The sequence below is a fragment of the Somniosus microcephalus genome, chromosome 33, assembly GCF_052327205.1.
Source record: "Somniosus microcephalus isolate GS21.2 chromosome 33, FLI_Smic_1.0, whole genome shotgun sequence".
NCBI lineage: Eukaryota > Metazoa > Chordata > Chondrichthyes > Squaliformes > Somniosidae > Somniosus > Somniosus microcephalus.
In genome coordinates, this window is record NC_141019.1 from 5,326,148 (window position 1) to 5,347,677 (window position 21,530).

Here is a 21,530-nt window from a genome sequence, read left to right on the forward strand (position 1 = left end):
TGTCGTCAGCGTACATGTGGAAACTGACGCTGTGTTTTCGGATGATGTCGCTAAGGGGCAACATGTAGATGAGAAATCTGTTTCATTTCTTGCTTTTTTCTCAGTTCTGTAGAAGGGTTTTGACCTGAAACGTTAACTCTGTTTCTCTCTCCACGGATGTTGCCTGGCCTGCTGAGTTTTTCCAGCGTTTTCTGTTCCCATTTTTATTTGTTGCCCGATTAACTCGTTCGCTTACTGGTCCTGCCCTTGGTGGCAACTGAGATCTGGTTGCCTGGACACCACAAACACAGGAGAACGAGAATGTCTTTTTAAAAGCGTTTCTCCCCCAGAATAAGTTGCCCCAGTGTTTATTGATCGGCTAGTGCTTTATTTATCTGCCACAAATGTCTGTTTGGAGTTAGTGCTTTTAATTTAATTGATTAATTCCTCCTGCTACTCAGGAAGTCTTGGCTGCCTCCATTCATCCAGGGAGGTATAAAAAGTGAACCATACAAGGGGGCTCAAGTTTTTATATATTTCCAGAGAAATGAATTCATTTCTTCCTCCTTTGTTTGGCGCACGTCCATTTTCAATTTTGCATTTTGATTTAATTTATTAATTATTTTCTCCTCATGCCCACCAACAACAACAAAAAATCCGGGCCTAGAAATGCGATCGAGCCTGAACCGGGGAGCGATCCCTGTATATGTCACAAGCTCGGCCGGCGGCACAGGACAAGGTCGCAACAAGTGTCCGGGATGGGGGAGGCAATCAGGAGGGGCAGTCTCCGCTGAATTGGCCGCCAAATTTTAACTTTAAGGTGTCAGCCGTGGCTCAGTGGGCGGCACCCTCGCCTCTGAGTCAGAAGGTTGTGGGTTCATGTCCCACCCCAGAGACTCGGGCATATAAAGCTAGGCTGACACTCCAGTGCCGTGCTGAGGGAGTGCTGCACTGTCGGAGGTGCCATCTTTCGGATGAGACGTTAAACCGAGGCCCCGTCTCAGGTGGATGTAAAAGATCCCATGGCACTATTTCGAAGAAGAGCAGGAGAGTTCTTCCCAGTGTCCTGGACAATATTTATCCCTCAACCAACATCAATTAAACCGATGATCTGGTCATTATCACATTGCTGTTTGTGGGAGCTTGCTGTGCGCACATTGGCTGCCACGTTTCCCACATTACAACAGTGACTTCAAGAGTGTAAAGCGCATTGGGGCGCCTTTTGAGGAGCCTTTCCCAATACGGTGGGTGGTGCGCTTCCGGCGCAGAATGAGCGCCCACGCCACCCGCCATATTGGACCCTTAGGCCTGTAAAATGGGCACAGCGCCATCTCTCGGCCCAGAAGTGTTAAATAGCGAGACGAAGAGATATTTTTGAAAGAGGATTTCTTACTAAATGTGAATTGATCTGGGGCTTTCGTTCCTGTCAGTTTGCCTGACACTTTCACACACACGCCCCTTCATGCATGGGTGTGAGTGTCACAGGAGAACAGACATAGGGTGACCTGCCCCCCGTTCCGTTTCCCCCCCCCCCCACTCCTCCCTCACATGTCATCCCGGAGACCTCCTGAGAAGAAAAATGAAGCGTCCGCTGGGACTGCTGCTGACTTTTGTGAGGGGGCTAATCTCAGTCGGCTGGGTTAAGCGTATTGATTCTGGTTCACGAGACCCGAAAAGGCCGAACCCAATCCCTGATCCCTCCTGCTAGACCACAGCGTTGTTTGCGAGGCGGCAGGGCTGGTGGTCTGTGCTGTCCGAGACACCCCCCCTCCCCACGCCCCACCAGCTGCTTTCATTTCATGGTAATTTCCATCTGACAGGAGTAGCAAAGCCCCCAGGAGGGTGGGGGGTGGGGGAGGGTTTGCGGTGCTGCCGTTTCCGTGGCAGCCGCAGATGTTTCATCAGTGAGGTCACCCCTTCGTGTGATTGGCACAGGACCGTCTCTGGGGGGTGCGGCGGGTGGGCAGAACTGTTGTTGGGACGCGCGGTTCAGGTGTGTTGGCTGCACGTGACCGCAACCAGTGAGGTGCCGAACGATAACAGGGAGCGCCAAGTGGCAGCGCAGATAGACAGCGTGGTGCGCCGGTGGGGCACGGCTCCCGCCCGGGGTCCTGCTGACTTCCTGATGCCAGGCGGGGTGGCAAGCGGACGGCAGGAGGGCAAACCAGAGGGAGAGTCGTGAGCAGGCAGCCCGCGTTTCTACTCGCCACCTCGAGAGGCTTTTTGAAGTAGGGGGTCAGCATTCGGCCCAGGATTGCTGCGTTGAACCGCTGAGAACCTTGGCCTGCAGTGAGATGCAGCTGACCTGAAGCTGTCTAGCAAAATGAGCCCCCCGCCCACAGTTGCACTGGCTGCGGTCAGCCAGTAGAAGAGGTCGGGATTGAACCGATCCCGCAGAGTGCATTTACCCTCTGAACCGCTCGAGGGCGATCTGATTGGGAGATACTGGGGAAGAGGTGGTGAAGGAGCCAACCCATGAGGCGTTTGAGTTGGATTCACAGGGTAGTGTGTCTTTTATACTGCCCGGGGATTCAAAGTGGATCTGATATTGGCTGAAATTTCACCTCCATGAATGTGGAGAAAACTGCTCTCTGATTCATTTGATATAAAATAAGACTCAACCCAGGGGTGGGTTTCTCTCTGGCACTGATTCGGAAGCAGAATGGTAACAACTTACATCTCTACAGCACTCCTCACATATAGACAAATAACGATTTATGGGGCCGTGGACAAAAATAATGGAAATTAAGCAGTACGGCAAAAGGAAAAGACAATTGGGGGTGCTGAAAGCAGGGCTTAAGAGCAAGATCGTTCGGAGGCTTTGGAAGGCATGGAGGGAGGTGGCAAGGTGGAGATGCTGACGGAATTCCAGAGGTTGAGGCATGCTGACCAAAGGAACAACTGGCAATGTGGAGAGGAGAGAGTGGAGAACAAGAAGTAGGCTGGCGTCCAAGGAGTGGGAGGTGTGCGCAGACACAGACGTCTGGAGGAGATCGCTACAATGGGGTGGGGCGAGGCGACGGAGGGATTTGAAAGTGAAAACAAGGCTCTTAAAAATCAATTCACTGAGGCATGGAGTTTGGCGAGGGCTGGCGTGCGGGCCTTTGTGTGGATGTGGATTGGTCCACAGCATTCTGGATGAGTAGAAGTTTGGCGAAGTGGGGAGGCCATCCATGAGGATGTTGGGAGAAGCTGAGGTGATGAAAGATTGGACTAGGGTTTTTAAAAATTCATTCACGGGATGTGGGCGTCGCTGGCAAGGCCAGCATTTATTGCCCATCCCTAATTGCCCTTGAGAAGGTGGTGGTGAGCCGCCTTCTTGAACCGCTGCAGTCCGTGTGGTGAAGGTGCTCCCACAGTGCTGTTCGGGAGGGAGTTCCAGGGTTTTGACCCAGCAATGATGAAGGATCGGCCGATATATTTCCAAGTCAGCAGCAGAGAGGAAGACATGGGGCAGAGGAGGGAGATACTTTGAACGCAGAAGTTGACAGTCTTGGTAATGGAATAATGTGGGAGAAGAAGAAGAGCAAGGGATCAAACAGTACTTTAAGTGTTAGCTTTGCTCGGTTGGCAGCGCCCTCGCCTCTGAGCACAAAGTCTAGGCTGACACTCCCAGTGCAGTACTGAGGGAGCGCTGCACTGTCAGAGGTGGCGTCTTTCGGATGAGAGTTTTTTTTTATTCGTTCCTGGGATGTGGGCGTCGTTGGCAAGGCCAGCATTTATTGCCCATCCCTAGTTGTCCTTGAGAAGGTGGTGGTGAGCCGCCGCCTTGAACCGCTGCAGGTGGATGTAAAAGATCCCATGGCACTTTCAAAGAAGAGCTGGGGAGTTCTCCTCAGTGTTCTGGCCAATATTTCTCCCTCAACCAACACCTGAAACCGATGATCTGGTCATTTATCTCATTGCTGTTTGTGGGAGCTTGCCGAGCACAAATTGGCTGCTGCGTTTCCTACATTACAACAGTGACTACACTTTAAAAGTACTTCATTGGCTGTAAAGCGTTTGGGACGTCCTGAGGTTGTGAAAGGCGCTATAGAAATGCAATTGGAGTAAGTGGCAACAGCCTTCCACCTGATGGGGGAGGTGGAAAGGAAGAGCTGAGTGTTGTTGTGTCCGTGTATAATAAGACACAGACTGCAGCAGAACGGTACAACAGGTGTTTACTCAACGTGGCTCACAGTGGAACTGCCTGTACAGATTACTACTCAGTGCTATATACAGGTGTGGTCACTGCCGGTACTGCAGTATCCATGAGCTGTAAGAAGTAGTTCCCCCCTTAAAGGTACATACATTACAATTCCTCCCCTTTTAGATTAACAGTACCATAACACTCATTTAACAATTAAATATCAAACTAATTACAATTAACACTTTTAACATGCAACATTAGCTGAAAATAGTCTATTTATATATTCAGTCTTTGGGGAGGCTTCCTGATCCTTTCTGGATAGCGCCTTTCCCGAGTGTCTTGCTCTTGGTGCGGAGGCGATTCTGGCCCCCTGTCGTCGGTTGGTTCATCAGCTTCCGATGCTACTGTTTCTGGGGTAGATGCTACCTGTACGTCGGGTTCATCACCAGGTACGTATGGGCGAGGCATGGGGTTGACTTGTTCCTGTGACTCTAGGATCTGGTCAGCATGGCGTCTCACGATGCTCTCCCCAACGTCCACTGTGTACATCAGTGGGCCCTGCCGTGTGCATATCGTTCCTGGCTGCCATTTTTCTGTTCGGTAGTCGCGGGCCAAGACTGGTTGCCCTACATTGAAGCTCCTTGTTGGCTTCTCATGGATGTGCTGGAATTGCTTACTCTCAACATCTCTTCGTACGTTTGGTCTGAGCAAATCCAGGCGAGATCTTAACCTTCGGTTAAAGAACATCATGGCTGGGGCCTGGTTGGTGACTGCATGTGTCGCATTCCGGTAGGCGAACAGGAAATTGTCCACCTTGTGCTGCAGCGGAATGTTGTCATTGTACATAGCCTTTATTGCCTTCTTAAAGGTTTGTACGAACCTCTCAGCCAATCCATTTGTGGCTGGATGATACGGGGCGGATGTGTAATGCCTTACCCCATTCTTTTTCAAGAACCTCCGGAACTCTTCGGACACAAACTGTGGTCCGTTGTTGGAGCAAATCTGTTCTGGCAAGCCATTCCTGGCAAAAATGGTCCGTAGGACTGCAATAGTTTTCTCCGTGGTGGTGGAGGACATTTTGATGACCTCAGGCCATTTCGAGTGCGCATCCACGGCTATTAAAAACATTGAGTCCATGAATGGACCAGCAAAATCAATATGCACCCATTGCCATGGAGATGAGGGCCACTCCCATGGGTGTAGAGGGGCCTGTGGTGGTGCATTTTGGACTCTCTGGCATCCTGAGCAGCTCTTGGTCAGGTCCTCGATTTGTTTACCGATTCCCGGCCACCACACATAAGCTCTGGCTAGGCTTTTCATTTTTACCCCTCCCAGATGACCCTCATGAAGCTCATTGAGCACTCTATCCCTTAACTTGGGTGGAATTACCACTCGGGATCCACACATCAAGGTCCCCCGGCACACTGATAGCTGTTCTCTCCTTGTCGAGAATGCTGGCAACAGTGAGTCGCCATGTGCTGGCCATCCCTTCACCGTCAAATCATATACCCGAGACAGTGTCGGGTCATTTCGGGTTTCCTTTTCGATACAAGCGTTAGTTACCGGTAGGTATTCAACTATAGTCGAATGGAATATTTCAACAGGATCCACTGCTGGTGCTTCCTCCGCAGTAGGCAGTGGCAGGCGTGATAGCCCATCAGCATTTCCATGCTGTTTCGTGCCCTTATATTCAATCTCATAGTGGTGCGCCCCTAGAAAAAGTGACCATCTTTGTAGTCGTTGCGCAGTCATCACCAGAACGCCCTTCTTCGGATTAAAAATGGAGACAAGAGGCTGGTGATCAGTCAGCAAGATGAATTTGTGCCCGTGCAGATAGTGATTGAACTTTTTCACTCCCCACACTAGGCTGAGGGCCTCCCTGTCAATCTGGGCGTAGGTTAGTGATCGTGACACAAAGGCTCTTGGCCTCTCTGAGCCGTCCGAGAATTTGTGCGACAGCACCGCTCCAATGCCGTAGGGTGATGCATCACATGCCAACCGAATTGGTAATGCCGGGTTGTAATGGGCCAATACCTCTTTCGATGTGATTAGTGTTTTGCTCTTCTGGAAAGCTCGTCTACATTCGTCACTCCACTTCCATGGTACCCCAGTTTGCAGTAGGGTGTTCAGTGGGTGTAGTATTGTAGACAAATTTGGCAAGAACTTATGGTAGTAGTTTACCAGCCCGAGGAACGACCTCAGTTGTGACACATTTTCCGGTGCTGGAGCCTTGACTGCTGCCTCAATCTTCTCTGGGGATTTATGTAACCCCTCTTTATCGATAACGTGGCCACAATACGAGATGTGTTTTCTAAAAAACTCGCATTTGGGGCGGTTAGCTCGGAGCCCATATTCCTGCAATCTAGTGAGCACCTGCTTCAGGTTGGCAAGGTGATCACTGTCATTTTCGCCCGTGACCAGGATGTCGTCCAAATAACACTGAGTCCCTGGGATCCCTTGCAGGACTTGTTCCATTGCCCTCTGCCAAATAGCCGGAGCTGATGCTACCCCGAATACCAGCCGGTTGTATTGGTAGAGACCTTTATGGGTGTTGATTGTGAGGTATTTTTTTGATGCTTCTTCTACCTCCATTTGCAGATACGCCTGGGCCAGATCAATCTTAGTGAAGCGTTTCCCTCCAGATAGCGAGGCGAAAATATCTTCAATCCGCGGAAGTGGATATTGAACGGTGTGAAGGACCGGGTTCACTGTTACCTTAAAGTCCCCACAGATGCGAACCTTCCTTGGTTCCCCAGGCGTGCTGTTCAATGACTTTTTCATCACAGGTACGATGGGTGCAGCCCACTCGCTCCAGTCTACCTTGGACAGTACACCTGAACATTCCAGACTCTCCAGCTCTGCTTCGACGGCTGGGCGGATCGCATAAGGTACCGGTCTGGCCTTAAAAAATTTTGGGCTTGCGTTTTCTTCAATTTTAATCGTCGCTGTCATGCCTTTTAGTGTTCCGAGTCCTTGCTGGAACACTTCTTTCGCGTCAGTTAGGATCTTTGACAGTCGCCCAGGTGTGACGTCGTCATCCTTTTTGTCAGCCACAGTCAGTGCCTGTATGGAATGCCAATCCAGTTGTATTTTCCGGATCCATTCACGTCCCAGTAATGGTGGTCCTCCATCTTGCAATACATACAGGTCTAGTTTTGGTGCTTCCTTACCGTTATATATAACGGTCACCCTTATTTTTCCTTTGGGGTAGACTTTTGCCCCGTGTACGTCTTCAAAATAATTTTTGTGTCTCTCAAGGGTATGTGTGAGAATAGCCGCTCGTAGTCCCGTCGGTTTATGACTGTTAGAGCTGATCCTGTGTCCAATTCCATCTTTACCTGGACTCCTGCTATCTTGAGAGTGACCCAAATGGTTCGGTGATCCTCCGTTGTGATCACATTATGTAGTTTCAGACAACTCAGTTCCCTGCTTTCGGAGTCGTTAGCACTCTTTTGTTTGTCTGAACTATTCTCCGTCATCTTATGTACCTTCTTGTACTTTTCTTTGGTAGGTTTCTTATTGCTGGTTTTCTTTCCCGACCTGCAGACTCGTGCTATGTGTCCTACTTTTCCACACTGTCTGCACACTTTGTCTTTGAACCAGCATTCATTCTGGTCGTGTGTTGTTCTGCCGCAGCGATAGCACTTCTCTGTTCCATATGACATTTCGTTTGTGCCATATTCTTGCGGTCTCTGTTGTATCTCTGCAGCGCCCCGTGCTGCTGCTTCATATGATACCGCAATGCTGAAAGCCTTTTCCAGCGCAAGGTCCTTTTCAGATAAAAGCCGTTTCTGGTTTCCTTCACTTTGAAGCCCAGACACAAACTTGTTCCTTAAGGTATCTGCCAGTCTCACTCCAAACTGGCAGTGTTTCGATAGTTTGCGCAGTTCTGTTAAATAATCAGCATTGCTTTCATCCTTATGCTGGTTCCGTTTGTGAAACTTGAATCTTTCTGCTATCAGCAGCGGTGTGGGGTTTAAATGTTCCTGTAGTATCGTTACTATGTCTTCAAAACTCTTTTCCATTGGCTTCGTTGGGGTTACTAGATTTCGTAATAAACCATACGTCTTTGCACCCATTAAATTTAACAATACCGGCGCTTTCTTGTCATCTGACACCTCATTTGCCTTGCAGTATACCTCTATTCGTTTGACATATGTAGTCCAATCTTCGACTTCATTGTCAAATGCGGTGATACTGCCACTCTTCGGCATTTTGGGTGGTTTAAAATGGCGTCTCCCAATGGCTTAAAATGGCGTCCCCCGCGCTTTCCTTCCTCCCCCGCTGCTGCCAACGCCGCTCCTGGCGGCTCTCGTGGCAATGGCGGCGCCCTGTAGGTTTCGCGCGCTTCTCCTGCGCTGCTGCCAACGCCGCTCTCGGCGGTCCTCGTGGCAATGGCGGCGCCTCGTGGGTTTCTGCGCATCTCTCTCTCCCTCTCTTTGACGCTGCTTGGCCCCTGAACACCGGCTGCGCCCTGTGCGCTCTGCCCTCTCTCTCTCCCCCGTCGACGCTGCTCAGCCCTTTGCTGTGCCGCTCGGTCGGGCTCTAGCCCGCCGCTGTCCGGGAAGGGTCTGCGCACTACCTGTTGCCAGCCCGTTACGCTGGACCACCTCGACTGGAAAGCCAAGCCTGGCTCTCGACAGCCTCCCCCGCAATTCTCGAGTCTCTGCTGGATGACTGGGCGGTTGCCTGTGGTCGACGCCCAAGTCTCTGGTCTTGACCTCCAATCCACTGATCTCCAGGAACGAATCCCCGGGAGGTGATGCAGAGTTGCAGGTAGGTTCGAACTTGCCTTGTCGCTAATGTTGTGTCTGGGTATAATAAGACACAGACTGCAGGAGAACGGTACAACAGGTGTTTACTCAACGTGGCTCACAGTGGAACTGCCTGTACAGATTACTACTCAGTGCTATATACAGGTGTGGTCACTGCTGGTACTACAGTATACATGAGCTGTAAAAAGTAGTTCCCCCCTTAAAGGTACATACATTACAAGCGTCACTGGTCTACATGTGGAAGCTGACCCCATTAGCTGATTGTCAGTTTGGGCGGACATGGCACTTGTCGCCTGCACAACGTCCCTGGCAGGAGGCTGATCAATTTTCATGGTCAGGCCTCATTAACATGTGCAACGAGACCTTGGTGTCCGTGTGCACCAGTCGCTGAAGGTAAGCATGCAGGTGCAGCAGGCGGTTAAGAAGGCAAATGGTATGTTGGCCTTCGTAGCGAGAGGGTTCGAGTACAGGAACAAGGATGTCTTGCTACAGTTGTACAGGGCCTTGGTGAGACCACACCTTGAGTATTGTGTGCAGTTTTGGTCGCCTTACCTGAGGAAGGATGTTCTTGCCATGGAGGGAGTGCAGCGAAGATTCACCAGGCTGATACCTGGGATGGCAGGAATGACGTATGAGGAGAGATTGGGTCGATTGGGCTTATACTCGCTGGAGTTTAGAAGAATGAGAGGGGATCACATTGAAACTTATAAAATTCGAACAGTACTAGACAGACTAGATGCAGGAAGGATGTTCCCGATGGCGGGGGAGTCCAGAACCAGGGGTCACAGTCTAAAGATAAGGGGTAAGCCATTTAGGACAGAAATGAGGAGGAATTTCTTCACCCAGAGAGTGGTGAACCTGTGGAATTCTCTACCACAGAAGGCAGTTGAGGCCAATTCATTAAGTATATTCAAGAAGGAGTTGGATATATTTCTTAAGGCTAAAGGGATCAAGGGATATGGGGAGAAGGCAGGGACAGGACAGGGTACTGAATTTGGATGATCAGCCATGATCTCATTGAATGGCAGAACAGGCTCAAGGGGCCGAATGGCCTACTCCTGCTCCTATCTTCTGTGTTTCTATGTAACATGCCATTGCTGAGCTAGAATTGTTAATCTGATGCCTGAGGATTCCAGGGCACGGTTGATGTTCATCCTGCCCGCTTGGCTCACGAGTGGAACTTGGAGGGGGAGGCTGTCACTGGGGGTTACAATTCTCCCCACTTAGCTGCAGATATCTCCGCAGACCAGCGCCCAAACGAGTAGGGTGGTCCTAGCCTCACAAGCAGTGAGAAGCTCTCCAGTGGTAAGGTGTGCAGTTTTAGCTGGTGAAACTCCTGCAGTATCCCTGCTCACACATGAGAGGTCCCGAGGCCCTGGCGCTGCCAAACTGCACATCAAACTTTCTGGTTTTAGGTAAGTGGATGAGTCCCTAAAGGGGAAAGTGCACACTCCATTTTGGACAAGCAAAGACACTCCAGGGGCCGGGGGAGACCAGAATGCCTTAGCAGTTCCCCGTTCAGAAACATGCTCAGCTCTCTTGTAAACAGGACTAGGTATCCCCATGCTGTGGATAATCACAAGCTAAATCCAATGACTACTTAGAAAACTAAACAGGCGGAACTCAGCCAGTGCACCTGAACTCTGAATTAGCCAAGCACCAATTCAATTGTTGGTCTCACTCCCAAAGTCGCTCAGAGTTCAGGAGTTTGCTGGACACTAGATGGGCATCATGTCCTAGTAAAGGATCCCCTTGGAATGAGTGACCATAACATGGTTGAGTTCCATATTCAATTAGAGGGTGAGAAGGTTGGATCTCAAACAAGCGTGCTGAGCTTGAATAAAGGAGACTATGAAGGTATGAGAGCAGAATTCATTAGAGTGGACTGGGAAAATAGATTAAAGGGTAAGACGGTACATGATCAGTGGTGTACATTTAAGGAGTTATTTTACAACTTCCAAAAAAAATATATTCCACTGAGGTAAAAAGGGTGTAAAAGAAAAGATAGCCATCCGTGGCTAAGTAAAGTAATTAAGGATAGTATCCGACTAAAAACAAGGGCATATAAGGTAGCCAAATCTAGTGGGAGGATGGAAGATTGGGAAGTCTTTAAAAGACAGCAAAAAATAACTAAAAGATTGATTAAGAAAGGGAAGATAGATTATGAAAGTAAATTAGCAAAAAATATAAAAACAGACAGTAAAAGTTTCTATAGTTATATAAAAAGAAAAAGGGTGGCTAAAGTAAATGTTGGTCCCTTAGAGGATGAGACTGGGAAATTAATGGTGGGAAACATGGAGATGGCAAAAACACTGAACAATTATTTTGTATCAGTCTTTACAGTAGAGGACACGAAGAATATCCCAACACTGGACAAACAGGGGGCTCTAGGGGGGGAGGAACTAAATACGATTAAAATCACTAAGGAAGTGGTACTTGGTAAAATAATGGGACTCAAGGCGGATAAATCCCCTGGACCTGATGGCTTGCATCCTAGGGTCTTGAGGGAAGTAGCGGTAGGGATTGTGGATGCATTGGTAATAATTTTCCAAAACTCCCTGGACTCAGCAAAGGTCCCAGCAGATTGGAAAACTGCTAATGTAACACCCTTATTTAAAAAGGGTAGTAGGCAGAAGGCTGGAAACTATAGACCTGTTAGCCTAACATCTGTGGTTGGTAAAATGTTAGAGTCCATTATTAAGGAGACAGTAACGGGACATTTGGATAAACATAATTTAATAGGACAAACTCAGCATGGTTTCATGAAGGGGAAGTCATGTTTGACAAATTTGCTTGAGTTTTTTGAGGAAGTAACATGCAGGGTGGATAAAGGGGAACCAGTGGACGTAGTGTATTTAGACTTCCAAAAGGCATTTGACAAGGTGTCACACAAAAGATTATTGCTCAAGATAAAAAATCACGGGATTGGGGGTAATATTCTGGCGTGGGTGGAGGATTGGCTCTCTAACAGAAAGCAGAGAGTTGGGATAAATGGTTCGTTCTCAGATTGGCAACCAGTAACTAGTGGTGTTCCTCAGGGGTCAGCGCTGGGTCCCCAACTCTTTACAATCTATATTAACGATTTGGAGGAGGGGACCGAGTGTAACATATCAAAGTTTGCAGATGATACAAAGATGGGACGGAAAGTAGTGAGTGAGGAGGACATAAAAAAACCTGCAAAGGGACATAGACAGGCTAAGTAAGTGGGCAGAGATTTGGCAGATGGAATACAATACTGGAAAGTGTGAGGTTATGCACTTTGGCAGGAAAAATCATAGAGCAAGTTATTATCTTAATGGCAAGAAACTGGAAAGTACTGTAGTACAAAGGGATCTGGGGGTCCTGGTGCACGAAACGCAAAAAGTTAGTATGCAGGTGCAGCAAGTGATTAAGAAGGCCAATGGAATGTTGGCTTTTATTGCTAGGGGGATGGAATATAAAAACAGGGAGGTATTGCTGCAGTTGTACAAGGTATTGGTGAGACCGCAGCTGGAATACTGCGTACAGTTTTGGTGTCCATACTTAAGAAAAGACATACTTGCTCTCGAGTCAGTACAAAGAAGGTTCACTCGGTTAATCCCGGGGATGAGGGGGTGGTCATATGAGGAGAGGTTGAGTAGATTGGGACTCTACTCATTGGAGTTCAGAAGAATGAGAGGCGGTCTTATTGAAACATATAAGATTGTGAAGGGGCTTGATCGGGTGGATGCGGTGAGGATGTTCCCAATGATGGGTGAAACTAGAACTAGGGGGCATAATCTTAAAATAAGGGGCTGCTCTTTCAAAACTGAGATGAGGAGAAACTTCTTCACTCAGAGGGTGGTAGGTTTGTGGAATTTGCTGCCCCAGAAAGCTGTGGAAGCTACATCATTAAATAAATTTAAAAGAGAAATAGATAGTTTCCTAGAAGTAAAGGGAATTAAGGGTTACGGGGAGCGGGCAGGAAATTGGACAGGAGTCTAGGTTCGGAATGGTCATGGCCCTGTGGGTAGTGGAGTGGGCCCAGGGGCCGTGTAGCCTTGTTCTGCTCCTACTGTGTTCTAATTCTGTTAGATTTCAGGAGATGGTTTTATTCCTGTTCCTGGCTGGGGTGGAGATCGCCTTTACAGAAGGTAAGTACTGTAGAAAATATATGGACAGAGTGATCTCCTGGAAGAATTTCGATCGCCTTGATGGGTCGGAGAGGAATTTCCCAGATTTTTTTTCTCCCAAATTGGCCATTGGGTCTTTATCTGGTTTTTCGCCTCTCCCGGGAGATCACATGGGTTCGGGTGGATGCAGAGTGATAGAAGATTTGAGGTTAGGATCAGATCAGCCATGATCTTATTGAATGGTGGAGTGGGCTCGAGGGGCCGATTGGCCGACTCCTGCTCCTATTTCTTATGTTCTTGTGTTCTTATTGCTGGATTTCTTGACAGGGTGGATGTGGAGAGGATGTTTCCTCTTGTGGGAGAATCTAGAACTAGGGGGTCACTGTTTAAAAATAAGGGGTCGCCCATTTAAGACAGAGATGAGGAGACATTTTTTTCTCACAGAGGGTGGTGAGTCTTTGGAACTCTCTTCCTCAGAGGGCGGTGGAAGCAGAGTCTTTGAATATTTTTAAGGCAGAGGTAGATAGATTCTTGGTGAGCAAGGGGGTGAAAGGTCATCGGGGGTAGGCGGGAATGTGGAGTAATCGGATCAGCCATGATCTTATTGAATGGCGGAGCAGGCTCGAGGGGCCACGTGGCCTACTCCTGCTCCTAATTCGTATGTTCGTATGTCCCATGTCTAAAAGCATGGCTGTTGTTTCCCCCAGCTGTTCCCTCACACCCCGACCAATTGGTTCCTCCACCCCCCACTACTTTCCTCGGCTGCTGTTGGAAGACAGGATAAAGAAAAGCAAAATATATTTTTTAATGTGTATACACATGAGCATTGTAGGTGTAGTACCCATTCCCAATATCTGACTGGATAAATGGAACTGAGCTATAACAGATCAAGAAGGTCAGCTGGGGCTCAGTTGGTAGCACCCTCGCCTGAGTCAGAAGGTTGTGGGTTCAAGTCCCACTCCAGGGACTTGAGCACATAAAGCTAGGCTGACACTCCAGTGCAGTGCTGAGGGAGTGCTGCACTGTCGGAGGTGCCGTCTTTCAGATGAGACATTAAACTGAGGCCCCGTCTGCTCTCTCAGGTGGACGTAAAAGATCTCATGGCACTATTTCGAAGAAGAGCAGGGGGAGTTCTCCCCGGTGTCCTGGCCAATGTTTATCCCTCAACCAACATAACAAAAGCAGATTATCTGGTCATCATCACATCGCTGTTTGTGGGAGCTTGCTGTGTTCCTTTCACGACCAAGCACCTTTCACGACCTCAGGACGTCCCAAAGCGCTTTACAGCCAATGAAGTACTTTTGAAGTGTAGTCACTGTTGTAATGTAGGAAAAGCGGCAGCCAATTTGTGCACAGCAAGCTCCCGCAAACAGCAATGTGATAATGACCAGGCCATCTGTTTTTTAATGATGTTGGTTGAGGGATAAATATTGGCCAGGACACCAGGGAGAACTCCCCTACTCTTCAATGTAAAATAGGACTTGACAACACACTTCTTTAAAGAATGTACAAAAAGGAGCGACATTCAACTGGTGCCTTGCACACCTGCAGGTCAAACCCCCTCTCAGTGCCCTTGTGTTGGCTTTGTAAAACAGCGTGTGAAAGTGATCCTACCTTTCCTGCAGTGCATCCCAGTCTTTATAGCATTGTTAAACCAGAGTGAGAAAGTGGCTCACAATGGTTTCTTTCACCCTCTGAGTTCCTTGCTGTTTCTCTCAGTAATGTAAATCCCTCTTGACAGCTCCTAGTCTTAAGACAATGAGCTATAAAGCCTATTGCCTGGGCGGTAAAACACACCAGGCCTCAGTTAGAATTCTTTACGTTTCCTAATTGGCCGTGTTGGGCCACAGGCTTTTGACTTTAGTAACAGTGACCTCGTATAGCAAAAGAGTGCGAGATTCTTCCCCCCTCAGCAACAGATGTCCTGCTCCAGTGACCAAATTTACATGAATACATTGTGTCGTGACAAATTTGCTATTGATTAATCTTGTTTATTTAATAACTACCTCGCACGTGATAGACGGACAATAAGCTTCCAGGTTTGATCTCAGACCTGTGCTGAGGTTGATGATCTTAAGGGCTGTGGGGAAGCATTGGGGGAGGGAGGAGGGGGGCAAAGTTTGCCTCTCCTGATCACTGCTGGGAAGTGAGTGAAAGAAAAGACCTGCATTTATATAGCGCCTTTAACATAGTAAAACGTCCCACGGTGCTGCACGGGAGCGATTATCAAACAATATTCGACACCGAGCCACATAAGGAGAAATTAGGGCAGGTGACCAAAAGCTTGCTCAAAGAGGTAGGTTTTACGGAGCGTCTTAAAGGAGGAGAGAGAGAGGTAGAGAGGAGGAGAGGTTTAGGGAGGGAATTCCAGAGCTTAGGGCCTAGGCAACAGAAGACACGGCCGCCAATGGTGGAGCGATTATAATCAGGGATGGTCAAGAGGGCAGAATTAGAGGAGCGCAGATATCTCGGAGGGTTGTGGGGCTGGAGGAGGTTACAAGAGATAGGGAGGGGCGAGAATTCAGAGATTAACCAGACAAAACAAGACTTATACGAGTAACAGTGCTTTGTGTCAGCATGACTGAATGTTATTTGTTGAGCAGTTGGCAAAAGCCCTGTGTGATTTGGTACTCAGCCATACAGACTAGAAAGTCTCAGCTTCAACTCTTGCTCTGTCCTGATTGCTATCCCATGAATCCTTTGGAAATAGTCACTATCAAGCGATATGATGCAATATTCAAAAATAAATCACATGGTACAATATCCATCAATCAATGCTATCAGCGAACAATTCACACTGATACGCCTGACAAATATGAAGCACTGCCACATTGTTTTGGACTGTCCCTTTAAATCAGGCACGATACATCTATCTAAATCTACATATAGCATTAAAATTTGTATGTCCTGTCATCGTTCCATTCAAAAGTTCTATGTCAACATTGCCAATGAGATTTTCAATGTTAATCTGCTGATGTCTATCCTGTCACGTTTTGAGTAGGATTGTCCCATTAATTTGTCCGCTTGTAATTCTGCAGTTCCGCTCTCTGGCCACCAGGTGGCGCTGCAAGTAAGGACTGCAAAGCAAATCTGGTGCCGAAAAATGAGTTGACTGGCGTAAAACGGGCACCTAAGTGTCCAATATGGCGGGCAGTGTGTGCCAACAGATTCCACGCCATAAGTGCACCTCCTGCCATATTGGTAGCAGCTTCCAGGGTCCGCGCCTGAAACAGGTGTTCGACCATTTTCATTTGCTCAAGGGGGCTCAAGGCCTGTTTCAGGACTTGTCCTCGAAACTGGGCTTCCCTGAACACAGCCAGCACTGGGCCTGCTGTGCTCAAGATAACCAGGTCAACCAGCGGTCCTTAAAGGGAACGCTGGAAGCTGCCACCAAAAAACGTAAGTTTTTTTAAACAGCTACTCTGCTCCAGGAGTGCTCCACCTGGCTTCATAGCACAGCCAAAGACCATTGCAGCCCCCACCGATCGCCTCGGCGCCCTCACAGCCGCACCCGGGGTACCAACCTGATAGTGGACAACACATCCCAGTGTGACAACACATTCCCAGAGTGACAACACATTCCCAGAGTGACAACACATTCCCAGAGTGACAACACATTCCCAGTGTGACAGCACATTCCCAGAGTGACAACACATTCCCAGTGTGACAACACATTCCCAGTGTGACAACACATTCCCACAGTGACAACACATTCCCAGAGTGACAACACATTCCCAGAGTGACAACACCTTCCCAGAGTGACAACACATTCCCAGTGGGACAACACATTCCCAGTGTGACAACACAATCCCAGTGTGACAACACATTCCCAGAGTGACAACACATCCCAGTGTGACAACACATTCCCAGAGTGACAACACATTCCCAGAGTGACAACACATTCCCAGTGTGACAACACATTCCCAGAGTGACAACACATTCCCAGTGTGACAACACATTCCCAGAGTGATAACACATTCCCACAGTGACAACGCATTCCCAGAGTGACAACGCATTCCCAGAGTGACAACACATTCCCAGAGTGACAACACATTCCCAGAGTGACAACACATTCCCAGAGTGCGAACACATTCCCAGTGTGACAACACAAACCCAGTGTGACAACACATTCCCAGAGTGACAACACATTCCCAGAGTGACAAAACATTCCCAGAGTGACAACACATTCCTAGAGTGACAACACATTCCCAGAATGACAACACATCCCAGAGTGACAAGACATTCCCAGAGTGACAACACATTCCCAGTGTGACAACACATCCCAGAGTGACAACACATTCCCAGAGTGACAAAACATTCCGAGAGTGACAAAACATTCCCAGAGTGACAACACATCCCAGAGTGAGAACACATTCCCAGTGTGACAACACAAACCCAGTGTGACAACACATTCCCAGAGTGACAAAACATTCCCAGAGTGACAACACATTCCCAGAGTGACAACACATTCCCAGAATGACAACACATCCCAGAGTGACAAGACATTCCCAGAGTGACAACACATTCCCAGTGTGACAACACATTCCCAGAGTGACAACACATCCCAGAGTGACAACACATTCCCAGAGTGACAAAACATTCCCAGAGTGACAACACATTCCCAGTGTGACAACACATTCCCAGAGTGACAACACATTCCCAGTGTGACAACACATTCCCAGAGTGACAACACATTCCCACAGTGACAACGCATTCCCAGAGTGACAACGCATTCCCAGAGTGACAACACATTCCCAGTGTGACAACACATTCCCAGAGTGACAACACATTCCCAGAGTGACAACACATTCCCAGAGTGGCAACACATTCCCAGAGTGACAACACATTCCCAGTGTGACAACACAATCCCAGTGTGACAACACATTCCCAGAGTGACAACACATCCCAGTGTGACAACACATTCCCAGTGTGACAACACATTCCCAGAGTGACAACACATTCCCAGTGACAATACATTCACAGAGTGACAACACATTCCCAGAGTGACAACACATTCCCAGAGTGACAACACGTTCCCAGAGTGACAACACGTTCCCAGAGTGACAACACATTCCCAGAGTGACAACACATTACCAGTGTGACAAAACATTCCCAGAGTGACAATACATTCCCACAGTGACAACACATTCCCAGTGTGACAACACATTCCCAGAGTGACAACACATTCCCAGTGTGACAACACATTCCCAGAGTGACAACACATTCCCACAGTGACAACGCATTCCCAGAGTGACAACGCATTCCCAGAGTGACAACACATTCCCAGAGTGACAACACATTCCCAGTGTGACAACACATTCCCAGAGTGACAACACATTCCCAGAGTGGCAACACATTCCCAGAGTGACAACACATTCCCAGTGTGACAACACATTCCCAGTGTGACAACACATTCCCAGAGTGACAACACATTCCCAGTGTGACAACACATTCCCAGTGGGACAACACATTCCCAGAGTGACAACACATTCCCAGAGTGACAACACATTCCCAGAGTGACAACACATTTCCAGTGGGACAACACGTTCCCAGAGTGACAACACATTCCCAGAGTGACAACACATTCCCAGTGTGACAAAACATTCCCAGAGTGACAATACATTCCCACAGTGACAACACATTCCCAGTCAGACAACACATTCCCAGAGTGACAACACATTCCCAGAGTGACAAAACATTCCAAGTGTGACAACACATTCCCAGAGTGACAACACATTCCCACAGTGACAACACCTTCCCAGCGTGACAACACATTCCCAGAGTGACAACCCATTCCCAATGTGACAACACATTCCCAGTGTGACAACACATTCCCAGAGTGACAACACATTCCCAGAGTGACAACACATCCCAGAGTGACAACACATTCCCAGAGTGACAACACATTCCCAGTGTGACAACACATCCCAGAGTGACAACACATTCCCAGTGGGACAACACATTCCCAGTGTGACAACACATTCCCAGAGTGACAACACATTCCCAGAGTGACAACACATCCCAGAGTGACAACACATTCCCAGAGTGACAACACATTCCCAGTGTGACAACACATCCCAGAGTGACAAAACATTCCCAGTGTGACAACACATTCCCAGTGGGACAACACATACATAGAAACATAGAAACATAGAAGATAGGAGCAGGAGTAGGCCATTCGGCCCTTCGAGCCTGCTCCGCCATTCAATGTGATCATGGCTGATCATCCAAATTCAGTGCCCTGTCCCTGCCTTTTCCCCATATCCCTTGATCCCTTCAGCCTCAAGAAACATATCCAACTCTTTCTTGAATATATTTAATGAACTGGCCTCCACCGCCCTCTGTGGCAGAGAATTCCACAGGTTCACCACTCTCTGGGTGAAGAAATTCCTCCTCATTTCAGTCCTAAATGGCTTACCCCTTATCCTTAGACTATGACCCCTGGTTCTGGACTCCCCCGCCATCAGAAACATCCTTCCTGCATCTAGTCTGTCCAGACCTGACAGAATTTTATAGGTTTCGATGAGATCCCCTCTCAATCTTCTAAACTCCAGTGAGTATAAGCCCAATCGACACAATCTCTCCTCATACGTCATTCCTGCCATCCCAAGTATCAGCCTGGTGAATCTTCGCTGCACTCCCTCCATGGCAAGAACGTCCTTCCTCAGGTAAGGTGACCAAAACTGCACACAATACTCAAGGTGCGGTCTCACCAAGGCCCTGTACAACTGTAGCAAGACATCCTTGTTCCTGTACTCGAACCCTCTTGATACGAAGGCCAACATACCATTTGCCTTCTTAACCGCCTGCTGCACCTGCATGCTTACCTTCAGCGACTGGTGCACAAGGACACCCAGGTCTCTTTGCACTTCCCCTTCTCCCAATCTATTGCCATTCAAATAATACTCTGCCTTCCTGTTTTTGCCACCAAAGTGGATAACCTCACATTTATCCACATTATAGTGCATTTGCCATGTTTCTGCCCAATCACCCAACCTGTCCAAATCGTACTGGAGTTTCCCGACATCCTCCTCGCAGCTTACCCTCCCGCCCAGCTTTGTGTCGTCTGCAAATCTGGAGATATTACATCCAATTCCCTCGTCCAGATCATTAATTAATATTGTGAACAGCTGGGGTCCTAGGACCGATCCTTGCGTAACACATTCCCAGTGTGACAACACATTTCCAGAGTGACAACACATTCCCAGAGTCACAACACATTCCCAGAGTGACAACACATTCCCAGAGTGACAACACATTCCCAGTGTGACAACACATTCCCAGTGTGACAACACATTCCCAGAGTGACAACACATTCCCAGAGTGACAACACATTCCCAGAGTGACAAAACATTCCCAGAGTGACAACACATTCCCAGAGTGACAACACATCCCAGAGTGACAAAACATTCCCGGAGTGACAACACATTCCCAGAGTGACAATACATTCCCAGTGTGACAACACATTTCCAGTGTGACAACACAATCCCAGTGTGACAACCCATTCCCAGAGTGACAACACATTCCCAGTGTGACAACACATTCCCATGGGGCAACACATTCCCAGTGTGACAACACATTCCCAGAGTGACAATACAATCCCAGTGTGACAAAACATTCCCAAAGTGACAACACATTCCCAGAGTGACAATACATTCCCAGTGTGACAACACATTTCCAGTGTGACAACACAATCCCAGTGTGACAACCCATTCCCAGAGTGACAACACATTCCCAGTGTGACAACACATTCCCAGTGGGACAACACATTCCCAGTGTGACAAAACGTTCCCAAAGTGACAACACATTCCCAGAGTGACAACACATTCCCAGAGTGACAACACATTCCCAGTATGACAACACATTCCCAGAGTGACAACACATTCCCAGAGTGACAACACAATCCCAGTGTGACAACACATTCCCAGTGGGACAACACAATCCCAGTGTGGCAACACATTCCCAGAGTGACAACACATTCCAGAGTGACAACACATTCCCAGAGTGACAACACATTCCCAGTGTGACAACACATTCTCAGTGGGACAACACATTCCCAGAGTGACAACACATTCCCAGTGGGACAACACATTCCCAGTGTGACAACACACTCCCAGAGTGACAACACATTCCCAGTGGGACAACACAATCCCAGAGTGACAAAACATTCCGAGAGTGACAAAACATTCCCAGAGTGACAACACATTCCCAGTGTGACACCACATTCCCAGAGTGACAACACATTCCCAGTGTGACAACACATTCCCAGAGTGACAACGCATTCCCACAGTGACAATGCATTCCCACAGTGACAAAACATTCCCAGAGTGACAACGCATTCCCAGTGTGACAACACATTCCCAGAGTGACAACACATTCCCAGAGTGACAACACATCCCAGTGTGACAACACATTCCCAGAGTGACAACACATTCCCAGAGTGTCAACACATTCCCAGAGTGACAACACATTCCCAGTGTGACAAAACATTCCCAGTGTGACAACACATTCCCAGAGTGACAACACATTCCTAGTGTGACAACACATCCCAGAGTG